Genomic DNA, 14,323 nt, shown 5'->3' on the forward strand with positions numbered 1-14,323 from the left:
CCAGGCCACTCAGGTATGACCTAAATCATATCCCTGATGAATATACAGTAGAGGTGACAAATAGATTTAAGGAATTAGATCTGATAGAGTGCCTGAAGAGCTATGGACGGAGGTTTGCAACATTGTACAAGAGGAAGCAACTAAAACCATCCCAAAGAAAAAAGAAATGCAAGAAAGCAAAATGGCTGTCTGAGGAAGCTTTACAAATAGCTGAGGAAAGAAAGGAAGCGAAAGGCAAGGGAGAAAAGTAAAGATACACCCAATTGAATGCAGAATTCCAGAGAATAGCTAGAAGAGATAAGAATGCCTTCTTAAATGAACAGTGTAAAAAATAGAAGAAAACAATAGAATAGGGAGGACCAGAGATCTCTTCAAGAAAATTGGAGATATGAAGGGAAAGTTTCATGCAAAGATGGGCATGAAAAGGACCAAAATGGCAGGGGCATAACAGAGGCAGAAGAGATTAAAAAGAGATGGCAAGATTACACAGAGGAACTATACAAGAAAGAGCTTGACATCCCTGATAACCACGATGGGGTGGTAACTGCCCTCGAGTCAGACATCCTGGAATGTGAAGTCAAATGGGCCTTAGGAAGTCTGAGCAACAACAAAGCTAGTGGAGGTGACAGTATTCCAGCTGAGCTATTGAAAATCTTAAAAGACGCTGAAGTAAAAGTGCTACACTCAATATGCCAGCAAATTTGGAAAACTCAAGAGTGGCCACAGGATTGGAAAAGCTCAGTTTACATTCCGATCCCAAAGAAGGGCAATGCCAAAGAATATTCAAACTACCGCACCATTGCACTCATTTCACATGCTAGCAAAGTTATGCTCAAAATCCTACAAGCTAGGCTCCAGCAGTATGTGGGCAGAGAACTACCAGAAGTACAGGCAGGATTTCGAAGAGACAGAGGAACTAGAGATCAAATTACCAACATACACTGGATCATGGAGAAAGCTAGGGAGTTCCAGAAAAACATCTACTTCTGCTTCATTGACTATGCTAAAGCCTTTGATTGTGTGGATCACAACAAGTTGTGGCAAGTTCTTAAAGAGATGGGAATACCTGACCATCTTATTTGTCTCTTGAGAAACCTATATGTGGGTCAAGAAGCAACAGTGAGAACTGGACACGGAACCACTGATTGGTTCAAAATTGAGAAAGGAGTTCGGCAAGGCTGTATACTGTCTCCCTGGCTATTTAACTTATATGCAGAGCACATCATGAGAAAGGCGGGCCTAGATGAATCACCAGTTGGAATTAAGATTGCTGGGAGAAATATCAACAACCTCAGATATGCAGATGATACCACTCTAATGGCAGAAAGTGAAGAGGAACTAAAGAGCCTCCTGATGCAGGTAAAAGAGGAGAATGCAAAAGTTGGCTTGAAACTCAACATTAAGAAAACTAAGATCATGGCACCCGGTCCTCTCACTTCCTGGCAAATAGATGGGGAAGAAATGGAGGTAGTGACAGATTTTATTTTCCTGGGCTCCAAGATCACCGCAGACAGGGACTGCAGCCCAGAAATTAAAAGACGCTTGCTCCTGCGGAGGAGAGCTATGGCAAATCTAGACAGCATACTAAAAAGCAGAGACATCACCCTGCCAACAAAAGTGCGTATAGTCAAGGCTATGGTTTTCCCAGTTGCAATGTATGGCTGTGAGAGTTGGACCATAAGGAAGGCTGAGCGCCGAAGAATTGAGGCCTTTGAATTGTGGTGCTGGGGGAGACTCCCACGAGTCCCTTGGACCGCAAGGCGATCAAACTGGTCAGTCCTAGAGGAGATCAACCCTGATTGCTCTTTAGAAGGCCAGATACTGAAGATGAAACTCAAATACTTTGGCCACCTAATGAGAAGGAAGGGCTCCCTGGAGAAGACCATGATACAGGGAACAATAGATGGCAAAAGAAGAAGGGGATGGCAGAGGATGAGGTGGCTAGATGGAATCACTGAAGCAGTTGGCGTGAACTTAGGTGGACTCTGGGGGATGGTGGAGGACAGGAAGGCCTGGAGGAATGTTGTTCTTGGGGTCACAATGGGTTAGACATGACTTCGCGACTAACAACAACAACAACACATTTATAAACATTCTCTCAGTCGAAATTTAAATATAATGTGAAAGTCTGTCACCAGGTGACCTCTGTGCACTGCTCAGTTTTCTGTGCAGATACTGTTGATGGGCTGGTTCTTAGGGTCCTTCATACAAGACTTGGACTGGGCAGCCCTTCAAATAGATGATGCCTTCAGAAAAGAGCACAGTCCTCTAGTAGCCTCTCAAATAAAGGACTGTCCATGGTAAAACAGGGTACATGGAGAGCTTTGCCATGGTTTGATCTTCTATCCCACCCAAATCATTGTCTGGCCCTTCGGCTTTTTGGATACCCACACATGAGAAACTAATGCACTCAAAAGCATGAGCATCCTACAAAGCGGCATGTTGGTGCCTCCAATGATTTGCAAAGCCATTAAGAAACAGCAGTGAACATGTATTTGAGACAAGCCGGTTCATTTTCTGTAGGGTCAGCCTATGACACCTGTTTTCTAAGGCAGTTTTAGGACAAAGTGTTATTGTTACTTATTTTGTATTCTTGCATGACATAAAGAGAGGTACTGACATCGGAATCATAGCTGTAAAAATAGTGGTGGCATAAACCCTTGTAGTCTTCATGAGTCTGATGTGTATTTTTCTGAAGGCGTATTCCTACACGAACATCTCCTTCGCCTAGAATTTATAATACAATGCAGAAAGAGGCTGCCGGGTGTTGTTGCAGACAAGGCAATTGTGCCGCTTACATTGCCAACTGAACTACTTGGGTGTTTCCCAGTCCAGTGTTGACTTCAGAGAGTTTGGGTCCAACTTACTTGGAGGACCTCCTTCAGCCATATTAGCTACACATGGCAGTTAGATGGTCAAATTCATGAGGTCCATGGTCCTGCACCTCTGGAATGAGCTGCCATTGAGTGGCCATCTGGCTCTAACGCTGCAGCTTTTTGCAAAACCCTGAAAACCTACTTGTTCATCCTACTTGTTTTCTTCTGATTTTTTGTTGTTTTCTTTGGATTGCTGTTTTTACGACATCGTATTGCACTATTTTGTTGTTGTAAGCTGCTCTGGGGAAGGCTCTGGCCTTGGAAGCTGGGCTGGAAGTATTGTAATGCTATCCATGGCACTCTGTAGATGAGCTCACAGCAGGGCTAGTGGTGCATGTGCTCGTTAAGCTTTCTGAGAGTTTTAACAAAGGTGTCCGCACCGCCGTCCGCAGTATCTTCCTTCTCCTTTGCCTTCCTACATTGACAACTGCACGTGTCCAGGATTATTTTGGATAGATACACCCTCCTCGCCATGGTACTTTTCATGTGCTGTGCGATGCAGTGCCCCTGTGCAAAGAGCAAAACAGGACTTGTTTGAAAATAATTGCCCCCCTTCCAGTTTTCGTGTTTGAGCAGATTTACAGCACATAACTGTGCATATTGTCTCGAGTGACAGCTTTCAGGAAACATTGACTTCTGTACCTGCACCCCTGCCAAGGAGGAGTGATGCAGGAGAAGGTGTTCAGGAAGTACTGGGGGCCAAAGCAATGCAGGGCTTTGAAGCCAGCGCGAGCAGTTTCAAATGGACCTGGAACTGTAGTCCAGGAGCCTGAAGAGTGAGCACACTGCAATGTCTTTGCTCTGAATTTCCTTGGAGAAGGATGATGAAATGTTCTGAAATATTCTGGACAATATTAATTATTGCTGAATTCTCCAACTTTTTCTTTACTCCTGACCTATTTTGGTGATACCCACTTTCTCAGACCATGGGTAACCTACACTTGTCTCTCTCTGCTTTGGGGCTGGCAGCTTCTCATTTTTGTACAGAGCCTTCAGTGTGTGAGGTGATTTACAGAGGAATTGAAAAAAAGTATCATTCCCTGGCTGACAGTTCAGACATACAATAAAGAAGGAAGGAGTCATTTCTTACCTAAAGAAATGGAAGAGTCAAAGATGGATAAAAAGGAATGATTCAGGTGTATGTACTCACACTACATTTAATTTGGGAATGAAAAATAGAGGGTTAATTCTGTGTGAAAGTCTCAATGAAAAGGAGGGTTTCCGTGCAGAAGATGGTACAGGTAGTGGACAAAAGAACATGAGGAAGAATATACAGTATAGAGAGGTCACCTTACAGGGAACAGGACAAGGAATACGGCAGAGAGCATTCCAGACATGGCAACCAAAGGTCGTGCACCTCTAAAGAGGCGATGACTTCGTGCGAAAGAGGCAGTGTGTGCTGAAGATCATTCCAGCTTGTCCAGGGACATGGCAGAGAAAAACAGCTGATGGTTGACGCAGACACACTGCTAGGCTGTGAAATGGTTTTTGGACTGACCAGAACAGATTGTCATTGGATTTTGAAGTCTTTTCTGCATACTTCTCTGTATTCCATTCCTGTAGCCTCTTTGTTATAACTTCTAATATGTGTACTAAATATTGATAGGCAAATATGCTTAGGACAGTTATACCCCCTTTTCTCTGGATTGGACTAAAATCCAGTCCCTCCAGAAATAAGTTCATAGTTGTTCATTATTCATTATATTTATAGCTGCTCATTAACTTTGTCACGTTGAATATTCTGTGGTTACATACAAAGGCGTAAATGTATGCACTCATTTCTAATTAATTTGTATAATTATGTTTTATAATCTAGGTGCTTGAAAAGGCAGAACTCAGTACACCCCATTACTGTGTTGCTACTAATAAAATATAGATTGAAATAAATCTCAAAAATAACTTTAATTGTAAGTATAGATTAGCTGTAAATTATATCTTTGTGATGTTTATTTTTAATTCTGCAGTGCTGCAGATTTGCAGAACATACCAATTAGTGTAGTTATTCTAAATAAACTTGAATTAATTACTGTAAATGTTAAATGGTATTTCTTTGACAATTAAAATCACAGTGCTGAGTTTAAGATTTAAAAAGTGGAGGCAGAAATAAAAGTAAAGATGAAACTAGGTGATAACAGTAGTGCTGACCTCAAACTTAGTCTGCAGAAGTCCCATTTAGGTCAATTTAGAATGCAATGCTCCACATATGATTTGGTAGAAATTCCGCCATTCAGTTCAGATCATTAAAGCAAATCTACATGTGACCTCAATGTTGTGCAACAAATGTCAGGTACAGAGTACCTTGGAGAACTAAATCGAGACAATCATGATCCACACAGAGATTGACAGAACTGCAACTTGGTCCCCACTAAGTAAAGACAGCAGTGGAGGGGGAAGCGCTTAGTGAATACAAGAAATTGTAGAATGGGGCTCTCATCATAATCTCCTTCTGCTCTTGTCTTCCTTTCTCCTGTCCCAAACAAAGGTGTTGGCAGTAGCAATTTGTAGCCCTGATGGGATCACCCGTGCTTGAAGAAGCCTGTGCTTGCTTCAGCCCTGCTCCCTAGCTTTTGTGCAGGGACGCTCAAATATGTGTGGCATTTCGACCACGTGTGCTCCAAAATAGTGTTCTAGCAATAAACCAATTTCTTTTGAGTGGCAAGAAGTAAGATGCCATTTCAACAGAACTGCTTTTTGTTTAAGGATGTCTGGATCCTTTCCAGCAGTTCTGGCCTGGATGATGATGGCTTGGTTTGAAATCTGGGTTCATTTGTGATGTTCACCAGCTTGCCTTGGCCCGAGGTAGAGCACTTACAAAATACAGCTCAACATTCCTGTTTTCCCAAACCCAGTTGTGTTCTGAGTGGCTTTCAGTTGAATAAAGAGAACTGTAACAGCAGCTCTGAAAATACAGCTCAAGTGAAGGGTATTGCCATCTTATACCCCTCCCCCCCTCTACATTTTGACAGCAAAAGGTGCCTTTGGTTCAAAGTGGAACACATTCCTTTTAGCTGAGAGAAAGTGAGGCTTGCAGTTCTAAGAGCAATATTGAAAATCTGTGAAAAATGAGCTGGCTTCTGAGGGTTTCTCAAACACCCACACTTTAAGTGGTTATTAATAGCATCTCTCAGAAATGCATCACTTAGAATATCTTTTAAATGCAATGCTCTCCCTCATGGCACAACACAAATGGTTAGATTTACTTATGAATGAATATGCAGGCTGAGAATCCTGAATTACTTGCATTCGATAAGTTAATATGACGGAGTTGTATGAAGAAAATATGTAAATGTAACTTTCAATTGAAAGTTACGATAGTCTAAAAGAAGGGGTTAACCTAGTGAAGCATGTTGAGTTTTTGTTAGTGTCTGCATTTTGAAATGCATGGGGTTACAGCACTCCCCCCACTGAATTTGCTACACACACACAGAAACACACAGAGGGACTTTTTAACTCCTGTGGAGAACATTAACAGAGAAGGATAAACAAGTGAACTTGTGCTTTCTCACAGGGCCAGCCAATTAGCCTTGAGCCCAGTTAGTTCCATATTGAAAAGGAAAATACAGTTTTTCCATGAGGTCCAGCCTTAAAGGAAGATTTTGCATCACAGCAAAATATGTTCAAAGTGTAGTTCAAAGTTCAAAGGCACATACCCTGCATTCTCAAGTAATAATGAATTGCTTTTCCTTCTCTGAAGAATTGTTGGAGATCAAACATAGATTTTCACAGGAATCACACCTTATTTCATCAGACTTTTTGGATGAGCCACACCTTATGGATCTGTTAGTTTGGTTGGAAGGAGTGATACCCACATCTTGGAGTACTGGTATTCTCCATACATCCATTCTGTCATGTTACGACAGAAATCATTATGAACTTGATGGGTTTATTTATAAAGTGCTTTGAATATTGAAGCAAGCCATCTATTTCGACATTCCTCATTTCAAGCTGGGCCATGGATCGAGATGAAAGAAAAATTAAATTGTATATTGAAGAGCTGTTAATTGAACTGTACTGTATTTAGCCAAAGGAGCCTCAGCTCCAGGCAGTCAATACCACAGAGAATTTTTAACGCACTGTATCACTTGGTTGTCAGTTTGTATTGGCAAATGCAAGCAGTCTGCTTGTGAATGATGATGATAAAGCCCCAGTAACTTCTTGAAATATTAGGGAAGAAAGTAAACTTCTGTGGTGGTGTGTTTTGACAAAGGTCGTTAAAGAACTGCCTTGTCTTAACAGGCTTTTAAAAAAATAAAATCAAAACAAAAAATTCCACAAGTTTTTAGGAATGACAGCTTTCTGTGATAGCCCTCCAAGGAAACCCAAGTTGTGAATTTCTTCACCGTCTTTGATAGTTTCATTTTAAAATATTAGCACTTTCTGATATAGCTCTGAAACTTGCATATCAAAAACTTTAGAAAAATGCTATCTATCTTTTCCTCAGGCAACATTAATTCTTTTTGTAGTTAATCTATTGTACTGGTAAAATGTTAGTACAATTATAGTTAAAGATTTCTTTGAACAGCTCAATTATATAAGCATGGCTTCTGGAATTTTTAAAAAATGGTCTATATGGTGGTCTGCTTTTCTTGCTGATGATAAAATTGAGGCAGCTAAAAACATTTCTAGAGCCCGAACAAATTCCTGAACAGACACCTCTTTTAAGGTGGTACTTGCCATTTGCAGCTTTTAGACGAACTTCTATTAAAAATGGTGACTGTGTTTTTCCAAATGTGGTGGCTAATTAATCAAAGAAACTTTTTTGGTTGATCAAAAAGTTTTTGAACAAATCAAGGTATTAATAGTTGAAAGGCCACAGTCCAATGATAGAACCAATGCAGAAGAAAGATTAGCCCTTTCTTTTCCGAAAGTCTTCTCCCATGTGGTTATGAGGCTTTAAAAAAAACTTCTGTTTGAACTAATGTAACACAACATATGAGGCTGTAGAAAGTGTTCACTGCTTACATAGTTCATAAGGTAAGTCCCTGTTCCTTGCCTTGCAATTTCCATGGCTGTCGTACATGAGTTAATTTAGGGCTATTTAGGCAAGTAATCTCTTCTTCTGAATCAAGCGCGGCCAGGCGCAGGAGTTCTGGGCGTTTCCTCCCCCTGGTGCCCATGGCCTCTGGTGGACCAGACCACTCAAAATTAAAAAGATTTTTAAAGAGTGGATCTCTTCTAAACTCAGTCTAGAGGCATATCTTAAATTGCAAGGGGCTTAGGGCAGATGGTTTTGAAGGTGAAGACGGAAGAACTCTTCCACGCTCTGGGATGACTGAGCACTGAATTTGGGCATCACGCTTGCTGTTTGTTCTTTGGGGATGACATACCTTCCACCCTTGAGCCGTCATAGGTGTGGAGCAGCTGGGACTGCAGAGCCCGTTTTTGAAATGGCTGCTTTCTGACTAGGGCAGAGGGCTGGTTGAAGCAGAGGCTGCCCCCAGAGCTGGTTCCAGGTGCCGCCTTCAAGGGGAGCCTCCCTCCTGCTCCAGGTGGTGCTTCCAGATCTGGACTGACATTCTTAAGCAGCTGCTACAAGAAGCTAGATCCTCTGATTTAATGTAGTTGCCCAGTGTCACAAGAGCAACCAGGGGTCCTGACTCTGAATCTATTTCCTCAGCATTATTTCTAAGACTGCTATGTGTCCATTGATGTCTATGGAAGTTATTTTTCTCAGTTTAATTTTCATTTAATGCCCCCGATAATTTCTTAGTACAACTGCAGAGAGAAGTGTTAATGCCCCCTGCCCTCAATGTTCCTCCACGGTTCTGTAATTAAACTTAGGAAAAAAAATTGGTGCAATTTTTTGTATGCCTAGCACCCACTTCCCTGGGACAAGAAGGGAGGGGATATCCTGGGGGATCAGAGTTGGAGAAGAAAGAGTACCCTCCCCTTCCATTATGCCCCTCCAGTCCTTTTCCTCCTGCAGTGTGGCATTAAAGCTCTTCTGTTGAAGTCAGTTAAAGGATCGAGCCCCAAACCTTCTAGCAGCACATCTGCTCAACATAAAACCAAACAGAGATTTCTTCCCCCCTATGTAGATTTTTATGGGATATGATTTTTTGTCCACATTTTGGATTGAAAGCAGGGCAGTGAGGGGTGAACTTGTACTTTGGGTGCACATTCTTGGCAGTAGAGGAATGTGGAACAGACAGCAGAGCTGCAATGCCTGCTTTTACTAGAAGAATGCTTCACGGTCACTCATGCTTCCTGCGGGGACTGCACTGCCAAATTTATTACTGGATCAGTATCCAGTGGAGACCACCTACGAATGGCCAACATTACTGTAACTGAAGGCAGCACTAGCTGCTTATGGAGCAGAGACTTGAAGCCTCTTGGGGCAACCAGAAAGGAGCAGAAATGATTATGGAGGAAGAAAGCTGGCAAGATTCGCATAATTCACAGATAGGCCCATTCCAGGAACTAGTTTTAGGGCTTGCCCACAGAAGTACTGAGTTCCAATTGTGCAAATGGAGGCGATTTTTTGTGGTCTCTCTGTATCACACATAGGAGCTTTGTGCCTGTGTGTGCCCAAGGCTAGTGATTGTTCAAGAGAGTAGGAGAAAGGGAGTTGCTGATAGGTATTTAAGCTTTAAAGAAGGTTGTGCTTAACATAAAAATAAAATACAAGGGGATATAATAGTAATAACTGAATGATTTTGCTTACCTACACATTATAATGTTGTATTCTCCATAGAGGCAATAGTGTGCCTAACTTTGTCTCATTTACTATTTGGGAATGGGATTATTATCAGTAACACTTTTCTGAAGCTTAAAAAACCCTAACTATCTTATTTGTGGTATTTAAATATAAGCTGCAGCCTCTGCAGTGTAAGCAGGCACATTTACAGTTAGAAACCTCCTGTTGTGCACATGCATAAAGTGCCATATTTATACCGTTCGTTTGAACAGAGTCAGGCACCAGAAGCCATTTTATATGAGACTAAGCCAAAGGTTGCTATTAAGACAGAAGCGGAGTTTGATTTTGGCTTGAGATGTATTAAATGGAGGGAACTCATTGCCATCTCAGAATGTACATGAAGTAAGATAAACTACAAATTGATTTTTGTATAACTCTTAAAATTAAGTGCAGCATTCTTCAGGAGAAGAAAATACCTGGAGTTGCTTCACTGTACATTATATTACCCTTGGGCAGTTAGTTCATCTTAATATGTTAATAGGTTTCTAGAAGTGATGAACTCTCTCTCTCTCTCTCTCTCTCTCTCTCTCTCTCTCTCTCTCTCTCTCTCTCACACACACACACACACACACACACACACAGAGAGAGAGAGAGAGAGAGAGAGAGAGAGAGAGAGAGAGAGAGAGATTGAGTTAATTTGCACAGGCTCTAGTCTTTGGGCAATCTGATAAAAAGTCATATGTTACTGGTTTCTTTATCCACTGTGCAGCAGCATTAGGTAATATCTTTAAAATGTAAAAGAAGCCTGCAAAATGCACAGTCTGATAACAACAACAAATCTAATCCAAAGTGACAAGTGGGAGACTTTCCCAGACGTTTTTCTCTTTAATGTAACATGACTTTAAATTGATGCAGCCCCACAGTGATTGAAAAACTCTCAGAGCTTGTCTCCTGTGATTACATTTCTGATCTGTACAACTTAATTTTTTAACTCAGTGAATCTTGACTTTGCGAATGAGCCATTTATGAATTTATTTATTTATTTATTTATTTATTTGAGAGCAGTGGAGTTCTCATTGATGCAGTACTTCTGCATAGCATCATGATGATTTGCTTATGCTCTTTCTTTGGCTGCCATGCCTATACAGAAGATGGTCGAGCAATTAATTGTGCCTTTTAGGTTTGTAATAATGAACTAACTTTAAATTTGTCATTCCTTCCATATCTGCCTTTCTGCTGCTGAACATCTAGAGTGGTAGCTACTGCCAAATAAGCGTTTTTGTGAGGTGGTTTATCATTATTATTACGATTATTGCTATTAGTATTGCATAGTATTTATATCCTGATTTTTCCTCTTGTAAAGAATTCTCCAGCTCCATTTTATGCTCACAACAACCACAATCTGTGAGGAAGATTTTGCTGAGAGTGAATGACTGGCTGAAAGTCACCCAGAGAGCTCCAGTTCTTTGCTTTCCTCTTTCAAGCAGGCAGTGCTTTCTCAGGCAGACTTTTCATGGTTCGCTACAGATTTAAGGCACAAGAAGTATGGACATTTAAATTAATAAGAATAAAATATACTCCACTTAATTTCCTCCTGATTTCCACTAGCGTAATACAGCACTGAATCATAGGAAAGATCTGTGACAAAGATGTTTGCGATGGCTCCACCTTTCTTGATTCGGCATGGCACAAACCATTGTTATGTTAAGTCATCTAATAACTCACTTCTGTTTATATTAGGTATCCCCCAGAGTCTTATTATAGCATCCTTGGCTAATAAGGCTTTTCTGCATAGTGTATTGACTGCCTCCTATTTTTCCAAAGGAAGAGGAACAGGATAGGATATTCCCGATCACACATATTTACCTGTATCTGATCTTCATGCCTCTGCATTACAATATAGCCCTAGAGGATAATGTTGTTGGCCTCTTTTTCCATGAGTAGAAGATTGCTTGTACTCCTTCATTTAGGAGCCACAGCAATAAGTATCTCCCGCGTTTTGGTCACTGAAACTACTAACAGTTTTCCTCATTATTGCTGGATATTGGTAGAATCATAACATTGTTGAACTGGACCCTTTTTCAGAGGCCCTTTATTCCTTACGTTCTTTCCTGATTCCTCAGTTGCTTTACTTAGCATATGACATTATATGTCTTTCAAAAAAAGTGTAATGCTTTTATTGTTCAGTGTCGGATAAAGATCACACTAGATGACACTATTGAAAGCTTTCTTATCCAAGGCTTTTGGAAGAATGGTGGAATAGCCCTTATGGCAAATATTGAAAGGTTATCTTCTGTCCTTAGATTCTGTTCTTCATCAAGAAGAGTGTATCCGTCGGGCTCTCCATCTAGACAGAATATATGCCATTGCAATGTTAATTACGCATTTTTTACAGTCCTCTGGGTCAGTTCATGGAGGCCGAGTGTGGGTGTGGCAGGTGAGTCTCACATCAGCTAGACAGGGACTTCCCCTTTAGAAGTGTCCAGGCGCCTGTGTGGCTTTTGCTGTGCAAAATGAAAATCTGTGACATAATCCGTAGGGTTCCTGTGAGGGCAGATTGTAAAGTAATCTAAATGCACAGTGTTCCTATTTGGCAAATCTAGAGAGAGCCAGTGTGGCATCGTGGTGAAGAGCGTGGGACTGGGACTCAGACGACCTGGGTTCTAGTCCCCGCTCGGCCATGCAGCCCACTGGGTGGCTTTGGGCCAGTCACAGACTCTCAGCCCAACCTACCTCACAGGGTTGTTGTTGTGGGGATAAGATGGAGGAGGAGAATGATGTAAGCTGCCTTGAGCCCTTTGTAGGAAAAAGGCAGGAAATAAATCGGAAAATAAATAAATAAATAAATAAATCTGCCCAGAGTTAAGTTCTCTGAAGCCTCCTTGATCTCTGAAAAAATGAAGTGTGGGGTGTTGAAGTCTGTGGGGCGAAACATGCTTAAAAATGACAGAATGGTGCCACTGTCTTCAAATATGGGGGTCACTTATACTAAATTCTTGAAGACTGATACATGCTTAGAATACTGTTGCAGTATAACTATCACAAAAACCCGTTTTACATGCCTTTGGGGCAAACATAAGCAAAACTGCACAGCACATTCCGGCATGTTCCCACCAGCATCCCAGCCGCTAGGGGTGCTTCTGCATTCTGTGCACTGTGCTGTGGAACAGAGCTTGCTGCACCTGGATGGCAAACTTGCTGCTCCTGCTGTAGGCAACCTTAATTCTGCTACCTGTACACCAGTTGTGTGCCCACACACTGTACCTCAGAGATGGGATACTGCAGGAGCAAACAAACTTGTGTATATGCAGTTTTGCATGTGGCTATTAGGCCAACTCATCAGACAGCGCACACTCCCATTATAATTGCCTACGCATTTCTATAGCTCTTAAATGTCTTTTGTGCCTGTATTCTGACAATGGGTACTTGAGGTTGGCATCCTTTGCACTCCTCCTCACACTGGTTCCACTTCCCCATCTTCTTTTGTTCCTTTCCTAACAAGGACTAGCCGTGTGAATCGCTGGCCACTCATCTCCTTCCACACCGGCTGGGTGAATTTCATTGTCGCTTTGATTTGGGATAAAAGGTGTTTAGTATGACCTATGCCATGGTTCGTTGTCAACCGGGTATATGACAGGGGCAGCTTGGCTTGCCTCTTAACTCACCTATGTCTTTTATATGTACCTGGGATGTCTACAGGAGTTCATCTGCCCTGGAAATTAGCATACACTATAGTGGTCTTTTCCTACAATTTCCTTCCAGTTATTTAATTTCTTGCCCTTTCCCCATAGTATTAAATATGTGCTTTAAAAATCTATTCCATAGAAACCAGAAATAAACTAAATGTTTATTATTATAGGTTATGCCTGAAGAATAATTAAATACCTCACAATAAGTCTCAAGGGGACAACAAAGGAAAAAACAATATCCCAATGAGCTGGAGGATCTACTGTCAACCCCTCATTTATTTATTTTATTTATTTAAGATATTTGTATGCCGTCCTTTGCAAGAGCCTCAGGACAGCTTACACAAATAAAATACAAATACCTAACATAACATAAATAATTTAATGGGCCACTCTGGCTGCAATTAAAATATGATGATAAAATTCAATATTAAAACTTATTAAAATATCGATTAAATAAAAAGGTCTTAACCTGGTGCCGAAAAACAGATAATGATGGCACCAGGTGGACCTCTCTGAGGAGCGCATTCCATAGGCAGGGGCGCCACCACAGAGATGGCCCTCCTGCGGGTGCTCTGCCTCTTAACGTCTTTCACAGAGGGTTCCCGGAGGAGGGCCTCTGCTGCCGATCTCAGGGGGCGGGAGGGCCAATAGGGAAGAAGGCATTATTTATTTATTGAGGAAGCTTCTATGCCCTCCCATTCGCCGAAGCCTCGGGGCGGCTCAAATCAATCAATAAATAATCATAATATAAAAACAATATAATTTGAGTCGACCTGGCCAAGGATATAAAATAAATAATATTAATTAAATTAACAATTAAAATGACGTTTAAATAAAAAGGTCTTCGTCTGGCGCCGAAAAACGAATAACGACGGCGCCAGGCGGACCTCTCTGGGGAGCGCATTCCATAAGTGGGGCGCCACCGCAAAGAAAGCCCTCCTCCGGGTACTTACCCTCCTAATGTCCTTCACGGAGGGTTCCCAGAGAAGGGCCTCTCCCACTGATCTCAAGGGGCAGGCAGGCGGGTATATATGGACATAAGCGCTCCTTTAGGTAACCAGGACCCCAGCCGTTAAGGGCTTTATAGGTCATAACCAACACCTTGAATTGGGCCCGGACTT

General features: G+C 41.6%; 1 protein-coding gene across 6 annotated transcripts in view; it reads left to right on the forward strand.

The window, feature by feature from the left end:
• WWOX (WW domain containing oxidoreductase) overlaps positions 1-14,323 on the forward strand; it is a 713,985-nt gene that overhangs the window by 60,257 nt on the left and 639,405 nt on the right. The gene's annotated exons all lie outside the window — the stretch shown is intronic.

Source organism: Varanus komodoensis, unplaced genomic scaffold (genome assembly GCF_004798865.1).
Source record: "Varanus komodoensis strain SLA01 unplaced genomic scaffold, ASM479886v1 scaffold27, whole genome shotgun sequence".
Classification (NCBI taxonomy): Eukaryota; Metazoa; Chordata; class Lepidosauria; order Squamata; family Varanidae; genus Varanus; species Varanus komodoensis.